This window comes from Procambarus clarkii, chromosome 38 (genome assembly GCF_040958095.1).
Source record: "Procambarus clarkii isolate CNS0578487 chromosome 38, FALCON_Pclarkii_2.0, whole genome shotgun sequence".
Taxonomy (NCBI): Eukaryota; Metazoa; Arthropoda; class Malacostraca; order Decapoda; family Cambaridae; genus Procambarus; species Procambarus clarkii.
The window spans coordinates 20,216,832-20,236,988 of NC_091187.1; the positions used below are offsets into that span (position 1 = coordinate 20,216,832).

Consider the following 20,157-nt stretch of genomic DNA (forward strand, 5'->3'; position numbering starts at 1 on the left):
ATTAGTCATTCAAGTTTTTCCTGCCCGAAACGCTTTGTGTAATAGTGGCTTTAGGCATTGTATGTACTAGCTCTATCTATAAATCTATCAATTTATGTAAAATCTCTTGTATGTATGTACCTTACCTGAATAAACATTTTATTTTTTTTATTTTATTTTTGTAAGTGTAGGGGGGGTAGAAATAGCCTAAGCAACTCTATTCCTTTGAGATGCATTTTTTTTCTTGTCTCAATGAACATACTTAAACTTGAACTTAAATAATAATAATAACAATAATAATGATGTTTATTCAGGTAAAAGTACATACACAGAAAATTTGCTACAAACAGAATGTCATATTTCTACATAAAGCTATATACTATGCCTAGTGCCACTAATATACAGAGTTTCGGGGACCCGCTGAACTCCCAGGTACCTATTTACTGCTAAGTCAACAAGTTTATCAGGAGAAAGAACCTCTGCCCTTTTGTTTCCGCCTTGGCCGGGAATCGAACCCGAGCCCTTGGGACTGCGACCCCCGAGTGCTGTCGAGACCCTGAGAGGTACATCTCAGGACCTTGTATACCAAAAGGACCACATACACCGAAAAGTGAGGTAAACTCGGTGAATATGTGAACTCAATTATTGTACTCGTCGGCTGATATGAAACATGTGTGACTGGTCAGTTGTCCAGCTGAGCCGGCGACGTGATTGACTACGTGACAAGATCAACAGTGTGACCGTCACTCTGATTGGTCAATGTTATCGTCACTGATTGGTCAATGTTACCGCCACTGATTGGTCAATGTTACCGTCACTGATTGGCCAATACGGTGTTGGTCAACACTGATTGGTCAATGTTACCGTCACACTGATTGGTCAATGTTACCGCCACTGATTGGTCCATATTACCGTCACTCTGGGCCATATTACCGTCACTCTGGTCCATATTATCGTCACTCTGATTGGTCAATGTTACCGTCAATCTGATTGGTCCATGTTCCCGTCACTCTGGACAATGTTACCGTCACTCTGATTGGTCCATGTTACCGTCACTCTGATTGGTCAATGTTACCGTCACTCTGGTCCATGCTACCGTCACTGATTGGTCCATGTTACCGTCACTGGTCAGTGTTACCGTCATTCTGATTGATCCATGTTACCGTCACTCTGATTGGTCAATGTTACCGTCACTCTGGTCCATGCTACCGTCACTGATTTGTCCATGTTACCGTCACTCTGGTCAATGTTACCGTCACTCTGATTTGTCCATGTTACCGTCACTCTGGTCAATGTTACCGTCACTCTGATTGGTCCACGTTACCGTCACTCTGGTCAATGTTACCGTCACTCTGATTGGTCCATGTTACCGTCACTCTGATTGGTCCATGTTACCGTCACTGGTCAGTGTTACCGTCATTCTGATTGATCCATGTTACCGTCACTCTGATTGGTCAATGTTACCGTCACTCTGGTCCATGCTACCGTCACTGATTTGTCCATGTTACCGTCACTCTGGTCAATGTTACCGTCACTCTGATTTGTCCATGTTACCGTCACTCTGGTCAATGTTACCGTCACTCTGATTGGTCCATGTTACCGTCACTCTGGTCAATGTTACCGTCACTCTGATTGGTCCATGTTACCGTCACTCTGATTGGTCCATGTTACCGTCACTCTGATTGGTCCATGTTACCGTCACTCTGATTGGTTCATGTTACCGTCACTCTGATTGGTCCATGTTACCGTCACTCTGATTGGTCCATGTTACCGTCACTCTGATCAATGTTACCGTCACTACCGTCACTCTGATTGGTCCATGTTACCGTCACTCTGGTCCATGTTACCGTCACTCTGATTGGTCCATATTACCGTCACTCTAGTCAATGTTACCGTCACTCTGATTGGTCAAACGCAAAGCAGTAGCGACCTGTGGATAAGCAGGTGAACCAGAAGTAACTGGGCAAGATCATCTTGGTGACTTGGACGGTGAAGGATTACGAGATAACAGGCTCACCTGGAGTCGTGGTGGCAGCTGTCCCAGGCTCCGGGGATGGATGGGTGGAGGACGGCACTGGCGTGGTTGCTATATACTACAAAGATGGATGAATATGGCCAAAAGTCTTGCGAGGATTGGCGGTCCGTCCAGTACGGTGTGGTTGACTTCTCTGCCGGAGGCGGGCTGCCCGCCCTGGGGGCGGCGCAGCCAATCACCATCGGGTATAGCCAGGACAGTCTCCCGCCGGCGGGAAATTTAAATGTTGCTCCCTCCTTTTATTTATTTATTTATATATATATACAAGAAGGTACATTGGGATTGTGAGGATACATAATATGGTAATTACAATCTTGTAAAGCCACTAGTACGCGCAGCGTTTCGGGCTGAAACGAAAAAAGAAAACCTCATTTTTTCATCATTGGGCCAGTCAAACCCAACTCCTGGTTTTGGTTGCGACTTGGGTGTTGGGGTGTGAGGTGAATGAGGGTGATTGTAATAAGTGTTGGCTTTTTCACTGTGGTGTATGTTGTGATTGTTGTTTACGGCACTGGTGCCGGCACTGGCACATGGTGTGGAAACTGCTTATGGTTGAGTTGCTGGGAACTTGTAGTGCTGTTTGGGGTTGGGTCTCAGGTTGTTTGTTTCGAAGAATTTCAGTACCTGTTTCCTAACCGGGCATGATATGTGTACACCAGAATGTAAGCCATCGCAGTTTTTACATTGCAGTGTTGAGTTGTTGCAAGACGTCCAAAAACAGCACTTGCAGCTGAATTCAAATCAAATCAAATGCTTATTCAGGTAAAAGTACTCTAGCGAGTAGATTATCCCAATAATATACTCGCTCCAAAATGCATTGTTAATATTCCTGTCAACCTTTGGAGATGAATGAGGTGAGGCGTTGCCCGGGCAACACGGTGAGGCGTTGCCCGGGCAACACGGTGAGGTGTTGCCCGAACATATAAGCAGCAGAATAGCAAACATTAACGAGTCTACTTTCAAGTGTGGTCTAGAGCAGATACTGGCGAGATACTGTACCGACGCTCAGTGCGTTCAACTCACACCAAAGTATCACCTGTGTACTTCTGTATATTCGACCAAATATATATATTGTATCTTAGTGTCTGTGTTTATTTGTCACCATACTTTACGTAACAATAGAATCGTTACAGTACATACAAGATGAGTTACAAACATAATGTTGGATTTCAAGAAAGAGCTAGTACATACAATGTCTAAAGCCACTATACACACAGCGTTTCGGGCAAGTAATTGTTCCAAAAGCTCAACAAGCCACAGTGTAGGACAAATAACAGGAGATGAGTTTATATAAAGTAAGTGCCTTGGTAGTACAGTTAAGTTTGTTCTTGACTCACAATCTGGAATCCCGGGCGATACAGAAATGTAAAATGTTCTGTTATAGCAGTAAATAGGTACCCAGTAGTTAGTCAACTGTTGTGGTGTTGTATCCTGGAAAGGATCAGTATTTCGACCTTGGCGAGATCACAATGTAAACCTAACATATCTATACACATAGACTGCTTCTTCCCGACAAAAAATAATTACTAAAGTCCAACATTAGGTATGTAACTGAATGTGTGTACCTTTACCTGAATAAAAAAATCTAAATCTAAAATTTGTTGAAGATAAATTAGTAATATGTAGCGGTTTGATTCGTTTTCTGTAGCTCAGAAGTTTGTAAGAAAATGAAGGTTTTTAAGACAGACTAACATATACATTTATACCTTTTTTTTTCTGGCTTGCATTTTTCACCTGAGGATCACTATCTTTCTATAGGTCTCAATAGGGATAGAAAGCCAGTGACTTGTAAAATGTCCTCCATTGTTCCTCAGGAATTTTGTTTTTCCAACTGGGACTGCAGTAATGTGGCATTTATAGCTTCGGCGGGTGGAAAGCTCCATGGGTTAAACTCATTTTGTCGGGGACAGGCAGCGTATATGTATATATATATATATATATATATATATATATATATATATACATATATATATATATATATATATATATATATATATATAATGTATATATATATATATATATATATACATATATATATATATGTATATATATATATATATATATATATATGTATATATATATGTATATATATATATATATATATATATATATATATATATATATATATATATATATATATATATATATATATATATATACGTTAGAGTTATATCGAGGTCCCCTGAGATCAAACTACTGACCCTTCCCAGGATGCAACCCCACAACAAGCTAACCCCTGGATACCTATTTATTGTTAGGGGAACAGGGCTTTAGGTGATAGGAAACGTACTTATCTAGTTGTGCTTTCGGGGATTGAGCTTCGGCTCTTTGGTCCCGCCACTCATCTGTCAATTAAATGGTGTACAGGCTCCTATGCCTATTGGGCTCTATCATATCTACGTTTAAAACTGTGTGTGGAGTCTGCCTCCACCACATCACTGCCTAATGCATTCCATCTGTTAACTACTCTGACACTTAAAAAGTTCTTTCTAACGTCTCTGTGGCTCATTTGGATATTAAGTTTCCACCTGTGTCACCTTGTTCATGTACCACCCGTGCAAAATAGTTTGTCTTTATCTACCCTGTTAATTCCTCTGAGAATTTTATGGGTGGTGATCATGTCTCGCCTGATTTTTCCGTCTTCCAGTTTCGGAATCTCTTATATGCCCCACATGCAAGGTCTTACATGTGTCAATATTAAAAGCCTTTGCCAGTCGAATTGAGAACAAGCCTAACCGTACTACTGAGACCCTTTAACCCTATGGGTGGTAGAAGAGTCTCCCCAAGGGGGGGGTATACGACACGGTGTTCTCCCTGTATATACACTCAGAGTTTACTTTAGTCCTGGACTAAAGTATTCTTGCTGGTTGGTCACTAAGCTGGTATGGCAGCCTTAATCATCCTTTTTTGCTATTTTTTTATTTTGCATATATAATAATAATAATTTATTATTATAATAAATCAGCAGCGCCTCCCGCGTGTGTGTAAAATGTTGCTAACAATACTTACACTGTTAATAACACTACTGCTCATACTTCTATTATCCTATAATTTACTACACCATAAAATATAATGCCGGAGCGAATGTTTTTCCTCTGCTTTGCAGTCGGTTTACAGCCCTAAGGTCCCAGGTTCGATTCCCCCTACAGGACGGAGACGTTTGGGAACGTTTCCTTAACGGAAGTAAGGAAACGTCCCCAAACGTTTGGGGACGTTTCCTTACTCCCGTTGCCTCTGTTTACCCAGCAATAAATAGGTACCATGGATATTGGTAGCTGTTTTGTGTTGCATTTTGCGTAAGGTCTGGTGTTGATCTAGGGTGACCTCGCTAATGACCAGTATAGGGTCTGGTGTTGACCTAGTGGTGACCCGCCAATCAGGCTCCCGTCTCCCACAAGGGAAAACCATACAAAATCAACTGTTGTGCCTCATCACAGTTCAAGAGCTTCCTCTCCTGCAGGAAGAGGAAGCTTCCCGCTCCTGCAAGCGCTGTGCATTCAAATTTTACTCATATTTTCTGTATCATTTTTGCATTTCCTTTCTCAATAATATTGATGGTGTCATTTCTGGAAGTTGGAGAGAATATACCTAACATTGCATCTGTGAATACCAGTGAGTTAACTACTGTGTTAACTTCTGCTGCAGTTTAACAGCAAAACACACTTACTGGAGCCTAGTTAAGCGCCGTTATCACTTGCAAATGAGCGAGTAATTTAACTAGCTTTAGGGTGCTATTTTCGAAAATTAAAAGGGGTTTTGCTTATCACGGCAAGTTTTGCTTTACGGTATTTGTTCAAGTTTTCTGTTGTACTGCATTTTGCATTTGTTATACACCATAGCCACTTGTGGTGGGTGAGCTGTATAACACATGCATGACTATGTTGCACCAGGCACTCCAGCCTGATACAACAGTAATGTTTTATCATAGCAGAGGAAAAAGGTCTTTTACCATACTTTAAACTTGACAGAATTTTTTTTTTTATTATTACGATGTGTCAGGCTTGTTAAGTAATGGATGTGATTCATATTACCCAAATGAGTAGCGATTATGTTGACATAGTTCTAAGAAAAGCCTAAAGTGTGTCTTACTCATAATGGAAATTCATGTCGTTCAGTTCCCATTGGTCATTCTGTACACCTCAAAGTAGAAAATATAGGCACATAAAAAGTTTTCGATTTATTCAAACATGATGGTCATAACTGGATCGTCTGTGTGGATCTTAAAATGGTTAACTCTTTACTTGGTCAACAAGGAGGATACACGAAATGTTCATGTTTGTTGTGCCTGTGGAATAGCAGAGGTAAAGGCAAGTAATGGACTCAGAAGAACCGCCAGGTTAGAACACGCTTAAATGACGGTGAACCAAATATTACAACCCAACCACCAGTAGATCAGGACAAAGTCACCTTTCCTTCTCCACATCAAACTGGGTTTGATGAAGCAGCATGTTAAAGTTCTGAGCATAGAAAATGACTGTTTTAAGTACAACATTTCCTTGCCTTAATTATGAAAAAGTAAAAGATGGTGTGTTTGACGGCCACAAATCAGAAAACGGATGCGAAGTCAACATTTCAAGTTTCATATGAAGAAAAGAGCATGGAATTCTGTTCTGAAAACTCTTCACAGATAGAGACTTATGGACAGACACCACCGGGTACCCGTTCTGGTAATATAATATGGGGTTACAATATGGGTATTTGTGGTTACGTTTACTATCAGTATTTGATTTACTAACAGGAGTTACACAGGTTAGTGAGTCGGGTCACAGTTATATCCGTGAGGGATATAACTCTGTGACCCAACCAGACCACAAGGTCCATCCGTAGAATATCATTCTTATTCCGTCTCATATCCTTCAGCCCCAAGAATGAACTTCTTTTTGTTTACCCAGTTGACCTCCGGATCGTAAGGCCACGCGACCACCCATCACTGAAAGCAGGTGTTCCGGGAGTAGCAGGAAACATCGCAGATGCACATCAAGAACACAAAGAAAGGCATAAATGCTATAGCAGGTGAAAACGTTAGCAGGACTTACGTTAGTCGCGTAGATGATGAAATAACTAAAGTTTTAACAACTTAAACAATACTTACACCAGGTATGAGCAACAATACTCTGTGACAAAAATACGTTGTTTTTTTGGGGTTTCCTAAACTTGACCTCAGCTGAACAACCTACAGGGCCCATGTATGCATGAAGAGTGTTGTACATATCTGACGGAAGTGACGTTCTAGTATTTGCCACGGACGATTTGCCCAGTATTGGACATGGGTAAATCCTATCACAGACAGGAAACCGGAGGCGTGTCGACTTCCGACGTCCAACAAGTGGAAAGCTCATTCCCCGAGCACGTATATCATCGTAAATATTATACAAGAAGTGCCTGATGGGAAGGCAATCGTAGCGCGCTAGGCTGTTGTTGTTTTAGATTCATCTCGGAACAAAATTTCCATGTAGCACGGGCTATTTTGAGCCCGTAATTAAGTTCGGTTATTCACGATAACTTTGTAACGGTGATTTGGGTCAAATATCACAGCCTTCTGTTGGACATTTTACAATGGTATCACATAAGGTGACGGTATGTCTTTTGTCACGTTCAGAGGACAACACACATGAAAGTTTCTTATCTCCCCCATTACCTCTCACCTCTCCTCGTCCCCTCCCTCTGACATCCCCCCAAACCTCACCCCTGCCTCACAAACATCTTAGGGTGTCTTACGTGATCATGATCTTAGGCTACGAGGAAAATATCTACATGTAAGTCTTGAATAAACATGGAGTTCATAGCCTCTGCTGAACTTTGTGTTCCCTAAATATTACAACTATAAACACCCTTGCAAAAATGCTAGATATAATGTTGAGCATTGTGCCTGATATGAATATCTTTAATGTTTTATGAATATAAAACATTTGAGGTATTGTTATTAATGAGCTTGTAACTAAAAAGATAATTTATAATTAAAGCTGTATACATCTCACCCACGCCGGCCGTTGTCCACCTCTTGATCTCACACTATCATCAACAACAAGAGAAAGGCCAGCAGTGAAGGACAGATATTAGGGGGTAGTGAAGAGCAAGTATTAGGGGGTAGTGAAGGGCCAGTATTAGGGGGGTAGTGAAGAGTATTATAAGGACTGATGTCAGGTATTAGGCTTGCCAGACATGCCTCAAAACATGAATATGCAGTTGACGATACCTAGAGATCAAATGGTCATGGTGACAGACCATGTAGCACGGGTCTGTGATCATGACCAAAGGAACCAAAGAGCCAGAGTTCAACCCCCGCAAGCACAACTAGGCGAGTACAGACGACGGCGTGGATTCCTTCCACATAGCTTACTTAATTTCCATGTCAAAATATACATGAAAATAGAAATCCCGTTATTTTTATTAAGAACGTTGTCGCTGAACCGACCTGCCTCTATATATACGGTTTCAATTGCAGGCTGTTAAATACTAGTGTATTGAAGTGTCAATACACGAGCTCCAGCAGCCTGATGATCACACTCGTTGCCCTCCTGCGTATGTTGACGGATCACATTGTGACAATATTAAACTTAGTGAGCCATGAAGGCAAGAGAGTGTGCCTGTCTCACTCACCTGGCACAGGAGATGTGCGTGTGGCGAACCAGGTCACGGGGTACTTATACCCTTGCTGGTGACGTCACATTTTTTGTCAACCAGGCTTGGAACTACAAGCCGGCAGTGAAACCGCTTGTTACCTACAAGTAACGAGGAGCCGGCAGGTCTGGTCTTGCACCTGCGTGGGGCTCTGGGGCTGGGTGGAGGAGTGACTGGGGGTGCTTTCCAGACATACGTCTGGGTGGAACTTCATACTGGTCGTATGTAGGTGGTATGTAGAGTGATGAACAACTGAGGTGAGTAGGAAGAGGCAGTTTCTTCTGCTATGCTGGGGAATTATGTGACAATATAAATAGGAGCTGCCACGTATAAGAACAGAAGAACATAAGAATAAAGGCAACTGCAGAAGGCCTATTGGCCCATACGAGGCAGCTCCTATCTATAACCATCCAATCCCATTCATATACATAAGAACATAAGAACATAAGAACAAAGGTAACTGCAGAAGGCCTATTGGCCCATACGAGGCAGCTCCTATTCTATAACCACCCAATCCCACTCATATACTTGTCCAACCCGTGCTTGAAACAATCGAGGGACCCCACCTCCACAATGTTACGCGGCAATTGGTTCCACAAATCAACAACCCTGTTACTGAACCAGTATTTACCCAAGTCTTTCCTAAATCTAAACTTATCCAATTTATATCCATTGTTTCGTGTTCTGTCCTGTGTTGATACTTTTAATACCCTATTAATATCCCCCCGGTTATGTCCATTCATCCACTTGTAAACCTCTATCATGTCACCCCTAACTCTTCGCCTTTCCAGTGAATGCAACTTAAGCTTTGTTAATCTTTCTTCATTTCTTCATACATGTCCAACCCACGCTTGAAACAATCGAGGGACCCCACCTCCACAATCCCGTTACCGAACCAGTATTTACCCAAGTCTTTCCTAAATCTAAACTTATCCAATTTATACCCATTGTTTCGTGTTCTGTCTTGTATTGATATTTTTAATACCCTATTAATATCCCCTTTGTTATGTCCATTCATCCACTTGTAAACCTCTATCATGTCACCCCTAACTCTTCGCCTCTCCAGTGAATGCAATTTAAGCTTTGTTAATCTTTCTTCATATGAAAGATTTCTAATTTGGGGAATTAACTTAGTCATCCTACGCTGGACACATTCAAGTGAATTTATATCCATTCTATAGTATGGCGACCAAACCTGAACTGCATAATCTAAAAGGGGCCTAACCAGAGCAAGATATAGCTGAAAAACCACACCAGGTGTCTTGTTACTAACGCTTCGATTACAGTGTCCTATTTGCCTTATTACGAACATTCATGCATTGGTCCTTTTCTTTTAAATTCTTACTAATCAACATTAATTAATGATTAATCGTTACAATAGTAACGATGTGGTTGAGCGTAAACATATGGACGTGAAGGGCCAGTAGAATGTAGACTTTTGAATTATTGAATCTGGACAAACGGAAGTTTCCTATTTATGTTGCTACTGAACCTAAACTAATATAACATAAATAAGGCCTAATACGCGCTATTTGAGGCTTAATATAGTACATATATGTTATACTTGGCCTAGGAATATTTAAGCTTAATTATTTTTCCGTGTAAAATGAATAGTATCAAATTATACTTTTTATTTGTCCATTACGTCGATATTTGTATGAACGTCCACATAGCTATAAAGAGTACTATCTTATCAGGAGGATGGGTTGATGAGAACAAGAGCTATATGCATACTCTCCAACACTATGTATATGTGAGTGCTCTGTTATTAATGGTTATTGACCAAATGACATGATATATTTTAAACCTTGCAACTACTTCTTACTCATGACTATTGGAAAATATTCTTGTGCTCTGTCAAGAGTGTGGTAATACAGGCTAGTAGACTAGGCTCGCATATCATAACATACATATCATAATTCTGTACTAATGATTTAATCCCGGCCTTTGAGTGTGAGTGTACTCTCTGGACCATTATATACACTACGCACATTCTCTGAAAATCTACCCTGAGAAAGAGAGCGTCAATATGTAATACAAGTTACAGGGTACAGAGCGCAATATTTCTATTTATAGATACGTGTCCAAAAGTAATTAACATTTTCATTGACGAGTTGAAGGTCAATGTTAAGATAAATGTTTTCTATTCTATATCAAGATTTATTTATAGGTAAATGTTATTTCGCTTGTTGTGGTATTTTTTATCGACTGTCGACTGTACTGTTGATATAACCAGATGCAAGCAGATTGTTATTATTTTATCTTATTTGGAGAAAGGTGGTGCTTTACGTCATATAGATAAATACTAAATAAGTAGATTGAAACACTTTAAAAGATTTACAAGCATGATTTAATAAATACATTGCATGAAGAAAGCAAATTAAAATTGTCAAATATGAAACGTTTAGGTGGTACATCTGATTTGTTCCCTAAAGACAATTAATATAACATTGTAGTAGTATTTTATTAATTTGGTTTATCCTGGAATAGTCTTATAAACATGAGTATTATAGAGTTTGAGAAGAATACGAAACAAGGAAGTGTATATATTGATTGTAGTGAAGAGTATGAGGTAGAAACAGACGCACTGGAGTGAACGCATGCGCAGGAGATACCAACCGTGCGTGTGAGCCCCGTTTTGAATATCCAAGATGGCTGCGTTGTAGAGACAACTTTTACAGCTCAATTCTTTAAATGTGCCTATAAAATGTAAACAAAGAAGTGTTAGCCATTCAACTTTTACCCAGTGATTCGTGTACAGGTAATAGTTCTACCTTGAAGATATAAGACCTGAACGATAAGTCAAAGTCGGCCAAAAAGGAGGATATAGTGTTGATGTGGACAAGACAGTCCGTGTTTACATTGGTTTTTAAGTCGGAAGTGTTGTGTATTGGGAGTGATATACGCGTCAGTGAAGACTAGAGTGCAATATACGTCCGGATATAACTACACAACACTGCAACACCATTGTCTCGAGCACAATTACCACAAGGTACGTCACTTTAGCTCAGGTTTTGGTCTTTACAGCAAAAAGAAGGCGTGTGCCCGCCACAACCAATACAAGTGACGTTTTTACAACCAACTCCATATGCAGGTCTTCCCCCGCCCTCCCTGGCGGCCTGGGGACTATCTACACTTGTGGGCACTAGAGCACAGGGGGCTGGGCACTGCTGACACTTGGGGACTACCATCACTTGCTGGTTACAACACACTACGGGGTCTGGAGACCACCACCACCACACACAATGGGGGTCTGGAGACCACCAACACACACACAATGGGGTCTGGAGACCACCAACACACACACACACACAATGGGGTCTGGAGACCACCAACACACACACACACAATGGGGTCTGGAGACCACCAACACACACACAATGGGGGTCTGGAGACCACCAACACACACACAATGGGGTCTGGAGACCACCAACACACACACACACACAATGGGGTCTGGAGACCACCAACACACACACACACACACAATGGGGTCTGGAGACCACCAACACACACACACACAATGGGGTCTGGAGACCACCAACACACACACACAATGGGGTCTGGAGACCACCACCAACACACACACAATGGGGTCTGGAGACCACCACCAACACACACAATGGGGTCTGGAGACCACCACCAACACACACACAATGGGGTCTGGAGACCACCACCAACACACACACACAATGGGGTCTGGAGACCACCACCAACACACACACACAATGGGGTCTGGAGACCACCACCAACACACTCACACAATGGGGTCTGGAGACCACCAACACACACACAATGGGGTCTGGAGACCACCAACACACACACACACACACACACAATGGGGTCTGGAGACTACCAACAAACACAATGGTGTCTGGAGACCACCAACACACACACACAATGGGGTCTGGAGACTACCAACACATACACAATGGGGTCTGGAGACTACCAACACACACACACTGGGGTCTGGAGACCACCAAACACACACACAATGGGGTCTGGAGACCACCAACACACACAATGAGGTCTGGAGACCACCAACACACACACAATGGGGTCTGGAGACCACCAACACACACAATGGGGTCTGGAGACCACCAACACACACACACACACAGTGGGGTCTGGAGACCACCAACACACACAGTGGGGTCTGGAGACCACCAACACACACACACACACACACACACACACACACACACACACACACACACACAATGGGGTCTGGAGACCACCGACACACACAATGGGGTCTGGAGACCACCGACACACACAATGGGGTCTGGACACCACTGACACACACACACAATGGGGTCTGGACACCACCGACACACACACACAATGGGGTCTGGACACCACCGACACACACACAGTGGGGTCTGGAGACCACCAACACCCACAGTGGAGTCTAGAGACACACACACAATGGGGACTGGAAACCAACACAGACATTAGGGTCTGGAGACTACTAACACACACTGGGGTCTGGGGACCACCACCACAATGGGAAACATCAACTAGGGTCTGGGGACCACCATCAGAATGGGACTTGGGACCACCAATACACTGGAGGATGGAGACTACCACTATCAGGAAATTAGCTTTTATTATTATTTATTATATAAGAAAATAAGGTTTAGGCTAGCCTGTATTGTTGCATTTGGCAGTGTGGCAAGTGTTGTGCGGAGCAGCTGTTGTTGGGTCTGCCACTGCTGGGACTGTTGTTGTTGGGTCTGCCACTGTTGGGTCTGCTGTTGTTGAGTCTGCCACTGTTGGGGCTGCTGTTGTTGGGTCAGTCAATGCTGGCCGTGCTGTAGAATCTGCTACTGTTGGGGCTGTTGTTGTTGGGTTGGCCACTGCTGGTACTGTGTTGGGAAGGGGTGATTAAACGTAAGTAGTGTTGTACTTTCAGGTAACACCAGTGTGCATTTGTTAGGCCATTGGTTAGAGTTAGAACAATAAAAATTGTGAACACAAGAAGATATAAGGTTTAGTATATAATAACCTTACATATCACGTGGTAGCTTGAGTGGGCTATAGGTTCTTAGTACTGTATTTATGTTCTTTTAACAAAAAATATTCAGTTATTTGATTATAGTGTACAATATTACAAGCATGTAATAAATGTATGGTAAATTGGTGTGTGATGAGATGAAATGCTTCCTTGGGATTGTGTTTGAAGTGGTCTGGAACTCTTAATGTTAAGACTGCAGTTGTGATAGTGAAGGGGCCAGATTCGTGAAGCAGTTATGCAAGCACTTACGAACCTATACATCTTTTCTCAATCTTTGGTGGCTTTGTTTACAATTATTAAACTGTTAATGAACTCCGAAGCACCAGGAAGCTGTTATAACAATAACATTGGGAAGTTTTCATGCTTGTAAACTGTTTAATAAATGTAACAAAAGCCATCAAAGATTGACGAAAGATGTACACGTTCATAAGTACAGTACAGTATTGTACTTGCGTCTGCTTCGTAAATCTGGCCCCTGGTCTCTAAATACTGCTGATAATTTGCTTATGAGTTTTCAAACATAACTTAACCCATGTTAGGATGAATTGATCCCTTTCCAACTCATTCCTTCCAGTTAACAATGTTTTTTTGTTTCATTATGGTAGGATTGGCTAGAGTTTTGTTAGAAGCCATCTCAATGAGGGTCAGTGTGGCTTGAAACCACCAAACCCATGATAAATGTACATGAGGATTGGGAGAGGTTATAGGCTGTGGGTGTAAACAATAAATACTGAATATTTAGTACAGTACTGTACAGTCAAATCTATTTAGTTAGGAATTTTATTAGAAATTTTGAAGTTATATTCAAAACAACAAACGTATGCACTAGTGGTGGTGGTTGTGATGGCGTTGGTGGTTAATGTGTTGTTGGTGGTTGTTGTATTTCTCCCTAAGATTCTCAGTTTTATAGATAATGTATGCCTGTGTAACTATCATGAGCTAAGCCTAGGTTTTAAGTCTGAAAATTTATAGGCCTAGACTATGGGAACTGTGTTCCAAAAATTTACCCAAATCTGCTGATGCCACCATTGCTGCTGTTTTGTTAACTCTTTGGTTGCGATGCCTATTTTTTCAGCTTTGTCTCGACAGAGTCAAAGAGCAGTAAAAGCTATACAGATTTGTATTCACTTTTAAATATTTATGTACAGTACAATATACAGTATACGGCACTATATATTGAAATTGAATTGAAATACTGTACAGTACTTTATTCATAAATGTTTGTACATTTATAGTTGGGTTAGTTTAAAAAAATTCAATGTTATTTACCTAAGCAAAAGTCATCATAATAACATATAACATCTGTAATTATACACTGTATACTCAAGATTTAGAAGTTCCATTTATCAATGATTTTAAAATCATTACAGTTATGCACTGGAATGATTTTTTTTATGCACTGGAATGAGTGCTGTACAAGTACCTGCAATATCCAGAGATATTACAAAAAGTGGCAGTTAAGAGTTGTCTTGTACCCAAGTGCTTGTACATTCTTGTTCTGGTCTCCACATGGCCAGATATATATATTTTTCTAAGTTGTAATACAGTATATTATTAAACACTGGAACATTTGGTGTAAAGTTCCCTCCCTCTTCTCAAAGGAAGGCATCCACCATGTATGGTGTTTCCGAGGCTTGCTGAGTAGGCGCGCACACAGACTCGTTGTCTCCTTCCTCTGGTTCATCTCCACTGAACTCATCTGTCACATCTAACACTTATCACTTCCTGGCTGCCAAGCTAGGTTCCCATCACTATCACCACTACTTGGTTTTAAACCAATAGGATTATTTTGGTTGGCTTCAAAGACTTTCTTTTCTTTGCGGAATGACTTTTGGAGGTGAAGGGCATGCTTCTACCATAGCAACTTAGAGGTTATGAGACATTATGGGCCCTTGGTGATTCCATAGGGTCTAATTGGCACCATATGGGTGAGAATATGGATTAACAAATGCAAATCTAGCAGGGTCCTGGCAGCATGTTAAACACTGAACACTGCCCAGTTACCTAGGCAGTGTTCCTGGTCCCTTGAGTAGTGTTGCTCAGTGTTGGGTTTCCTGACCTAGGTTCTCTTCAAGAGTCTGACTTCTGCTCTCCTCCACCCTGATAAATCCCAGTTTCCTTTTTGTGCGGTCTGTCTAATTACCCAAAGCTACCCAAATTTACTCAAAACTACCCAAAGGTTCCTAGCATTGCATAAGTAATGAAGAAATATGCTATATTGTATTTTCTTACTATATTGTTGGCGTTGAATGAAGATCATGAAAAAAACATATTTTTACTCTGAAATAATATACGTTTAGCATATAACGAAATTAGACGAAACTAAGTGGCATGAGAAGCCATAGGAAGTTACTTGGTTGATACCTGGTTGATGGGGTTCTGGGAGTTCTTCTACTCCCCAAGCCCGGCCCGAGGCCAGGCTCGACTTGTGAGAGTTTGGTCCACCAGGCTGTTGCTTGGAGCGGCCCGCAGGCCCACATACCCACCACAGCCCGGTTGGTCCGGCACTCCTTGGAGGAATAAATCTAGTTTCCTCTTGAAAATGTCCACGGTAAAGTTGACGAGCTAAGTGACAATGTTGTGGAGCAACTTATCCAAGATGAACAAATTATTCAAGATATATTTTGCCTTGAGGTTATATTAAATTAGGTTAGATTAGGCTAGGTTTGGGTAGGTTAGGTTAGGTTTGATTTGGGTAGGGTAGGTTAGGTTAGGTTTGGGTAGGTTGGTTAGGTATGGTAGGTACAGGAGGCTCATATGCCAGCAAACAATTTTGCTTTGACCGTCGACTTGCTTTGGCGTTACCAGCTTCTTATTTTCATCTAATTTTGTTATAAAATGATATTTTTTCAGAGTAAAAATATGTTTTTCATATTCTACATTCAGCATCATTATACTGTAATAAATAAATATATAATTTATTCATTACTAATGTAATGCTATCTTGAGGTTATCTTGAGGTTATCTTGAGATGATTTCGGGGCTTAGTGTCCCCGCGGCCCGGTCCTCGACCAGGCCTCCACCCCCAGGAAGCAGCCCGTGACAGCTGGCTAACACCCAGGTACCTATTTTACTGCTAGGTAACAGGGGCATAGGGTGAAAGAAACTCTGCCCATTGTTTCTCGCCGGCGCCTGGGATCGAACCCAGGACCACAGGATCACAAGTCCAGTGTGCTGTCCGCTCGGCCGACCGGCTCCCTAGGAAGCTTTGTGTAGAATGCTAGGAAGCTTTGTGTAGCTGAGTAAGTTTGGGTAATTAGACGGACCCTTTTTGTGTTTAGTTAGTTTCAGTGAGCCACCATATGGCCCCTCCAGAAAACCTGTATTGAAAGTAATGAAACACCTCTTTCTGGTTAGACCTCAATGGCTCCATGGTCCCTCACCTCTCTTCCAGGTGTCGGTTGATGGTCTTAGGCTTTGGACTGATCAGTGTTGACAGTGGAGCCAGAAGCTTCCAGTAATGCTGCAACCAGGTGGCATCCAGCTGTAACTAATGGAGGTTCAAACTACAGGGTGGATCATTTGTAGAGTTATTTGCCGCTTCATTTCTTCTTAATCTGTGAACCTTGCAGTCGTTTGTTTTGCTTCACTTATTTTCTGGATGTTTCCTTAGTGAAAGTGATCACAAAAATTCTGCTGCTCCCTGTGCCTCTGAATGGGCCAAGTTCTGGCTCTAGTCTCAGGCAGACTATAAGGACTCCTAGGGCTGATGTGACTCGTATACGTTCAGTTACCTCAGTGCATCTAGCTTCAAGGAACCTACCAGAAAGAGGAGTTTCATTACATTCAACTGTGTATTTTTATAGTTTATTTTATTTTATTATTATTTATTTATTTTTTTTATTTTTTTTATTTATATATATACAAGAAGGTACATTGGGGTTGTGAGAATACATTGGATAGTACAGTATTTACATTCTTGTAAAGCCACTAGTACGCACAGCGTTTCGGGCAGGTCCTTAATCTAGCAGATAATTTTAAGTAGGTAATTTCAATCAGAATTGATGAATGATAAAGATACATTACAAGAGAAAAATGAGATGAGAGAGATAAGTAGGTATATTAAAGCACATTGTTATATTAAAGCTCTGATTAATTACATTGACAGCTTGATTAGTAATTTAAACAAGGTTAATAGACACCATACAGCAGATTGACAGCACATATAAGAAGTTCTAATAACACACATAAGTTCTTCATAAATTTGAAATGCGAAGTGTCTTGGCTTGGGATGGATGGAGTACATAGGCATGCTGTCTGGCTACTTCAAAGTCCAGTGAGGTTAGGTTGACATTTGAGACGAGTTGGGGTTAGGGTTATGTTCACAAAAAATTCTTTTGGGTTGTTAGTCTTCAGTGTGTTTAGGGGCCGATTGAAAAGTCTTGCTGTGAACTTGGTATTTCATTCATCTCTGTTATTAGTGAAAATACAGTCCCTTTTCTTAGAACCCAATATGGCTCTTTGCTGGATTTTATATGATTATTGCATCTTCAGTTAAATAGCATCTGCTGTTTTTCTCTTCATATCTTTCCTTGTCAAGAAGTAGAATATTATAGTATTTCTATTTTTTTCTTGCCTATAACGATAATACTATTGTTGTTACAATGTGCAACTTTTCTTATTTTTTCTTAACAGTATGTTACTTAAGCATATCATTCCTCCGTGGCGCAGTGCTAAAATGCTTGCCCTGCGCTTCGTTACTGATTTGGCGTGGGTTTGTATCCTGGTCGGAGAGGATTGACTAGGTGCCAATCCTTAACTGTAGGCCTCTGTTCACCCATCAGTGAAAGGGTATCTGGTTGTTAAACGATTTGGCTGGTCATATTCCAGGGAAAGTTAAGATTGAAGACCTGCTCAAAATGCAATGTACGTTAGTGGCTTTACAAGAATGTAAGAACTCTTGTACAGGTATATATAAATATAGTAAAATAAAATAAAGTATCTAGTGCTCCTGTTTCTTTTCTTTCAATGCACTGTCTTATGTTTTTATTATTTGGCAGTTTTCCCAGCAGATTTCTGTGAGGCCATGGTTTATTTCTTTCCAGTTAATAAATTTAATATTGAAATTTAATCTGCTGAATTCTTAACTTAGATTTAAGGACCTTAAGGCTGCAAAAGATGAGTTTTCCTTGTTGGGGAGGCCACTTATAAAATTGACTTAGCTCATCATACACATTTAGATACCTTGTATGTTGGCAATTACAAATGATGTTATCATGTCTGTGGTACTGCAAGAAATTTTTTTGTTTTAACATCTGTGGCTCTGGTGGGGTTGCCTCTGTGTTTGTATCCTCTCTAGCATTTGACTTTTTTTTTTTTTTTTTTTTTTTTTTTTTGCAGGGATATTCCTGCACAGGCCCTAAGCCTCTGGCTTGCCCATAAAGTGTTGCTTGTTTCTGTTTTACCTACGCGGAGTATGAGTATTTATGACTCGTATGGTTGCTTCAAAAAGATTTTGCCCCGTGTTTTAAGACTTTCGTGTATTGGGCAAGCAAGCGCGCGCGCCCCAAGGTGGGCCGGGCATTCCAAGGGAGCGCGCAGTACTGAAAAGTGTTGTACTCTTTTCAATTTTGTCACCTCAATTCTCATCCTAGGTTTTTCATTTTGGTATCAATATGTTTGCAATAGAATTCCCTACAGGAATACTGTATATGCGTATAAAGTTCAAACGCTCGGCGTACCACCCGCAACAAACCGAGAAATTGGTCGCGCATTACCCGTGAGCTCGCAAGAGCAATAAAATGCGAATGCTCTTTTCACTTTGGTCACCTCAATTCTCGTCCTAGGTCTTTCACTTGGGTATCAATGTGTTCGCAATAGAATTCCCTACAGGAGTACTGTATATGCATATAATGTCCAAAACTGCGGTACACTCCACCCGCAGCCAAGCCAAAAGCAGGCCATGTGTTACCCGTGAGCGTATACCCATTGTCCCACCCACTACACACTCATATCCAGCTTACAAATGCCTCCTGGGTCGCGCTGCCTCAGTGCCACATGGCCCATCACAGAAATGGGAAGACGTTGGCACCAATTTTAAAACCATCCCCCCCCCCCAAATTGTATGAAAACCTGAATTTTAGCAAATTTTTAATTTTTGACGCCATACTACGTCATTCCCGCACATTCATATAATAAATTTGTGACACCATACTGCGTCATCCCCGTCGAAAGTATTAACAACTTCTTTTGCTCTGTTGAATCTAAGTTGAAATCTTAATGGGTTTGTAATGGTGCACTGTGTTAGATAATGTTTCAGTGGTCTGTCGGGCATTTCTGCACAGTGCTGACATTTCCTCTCATCTTTCGGAACCTGTAAGCCTATTTCCCATGCAACGACAGAGTTAGTGGTAGTCTTGATATGTCGAACCTTCTTTTTTCTTCTCTTCCTCTTGTTGTGTAATATAACTTTTATGTAATTACAGTACCTAAGTGCAGTTACAGGATGAGAGGTATGCTTGTGGTGTCCCATCTTCCCAGCACTTGTCATGTAACTCTGAAATTA

The 20,157-nt window shown here is 41.2% G+C and overlaps 1 protein-coding gene and 1 long non-coding RNA gene across 10 annotated transcripts in view; one reads left to right on the forward strand and one right to left on the reverse strand.

Annotated features, from left to right (window-relative positions):
• The window catches only part of LOC138349880 (uncharacterized), a 609,089-nt gene extending 601,867 nt beyond the window's left edge, over positions 1-7,222 (reverse strand). Inside the window, exon 1 of the long non-coding RNA XR_011230847.1 lies at positions 7,107-7,222. This is a non-coding gene — a long non-coding RNA (uncharacterized lncRNA). The remainder of the gene's footprint in view (positions 1-7,106) is intronic.
• A 3,919-nt stretch (positions 7,223-11,141) lies between these two features.
• Positions 11,142-20,157, forward strand: part of upSET — a 109,095-nt gene continuing 100,079 nt past the window's right edge. For 2 of the 9 annotated variants that reach the window (XM_045764752.2, XM_069337852.1), the window contains exon 1: positions 11,145-11,627. The gene's annotated coding sequence lies outside the window, so the exon portion shown is untranslated. Of the gene's footprint in view, positions 11,628-20,157 lie in introns of all 9 variants that reach the window. The other 7 variants (XM_045764756.2, XM_069337849.1, XM_045764748.2 and 4 more) reach the window with 7 other exon arrangements.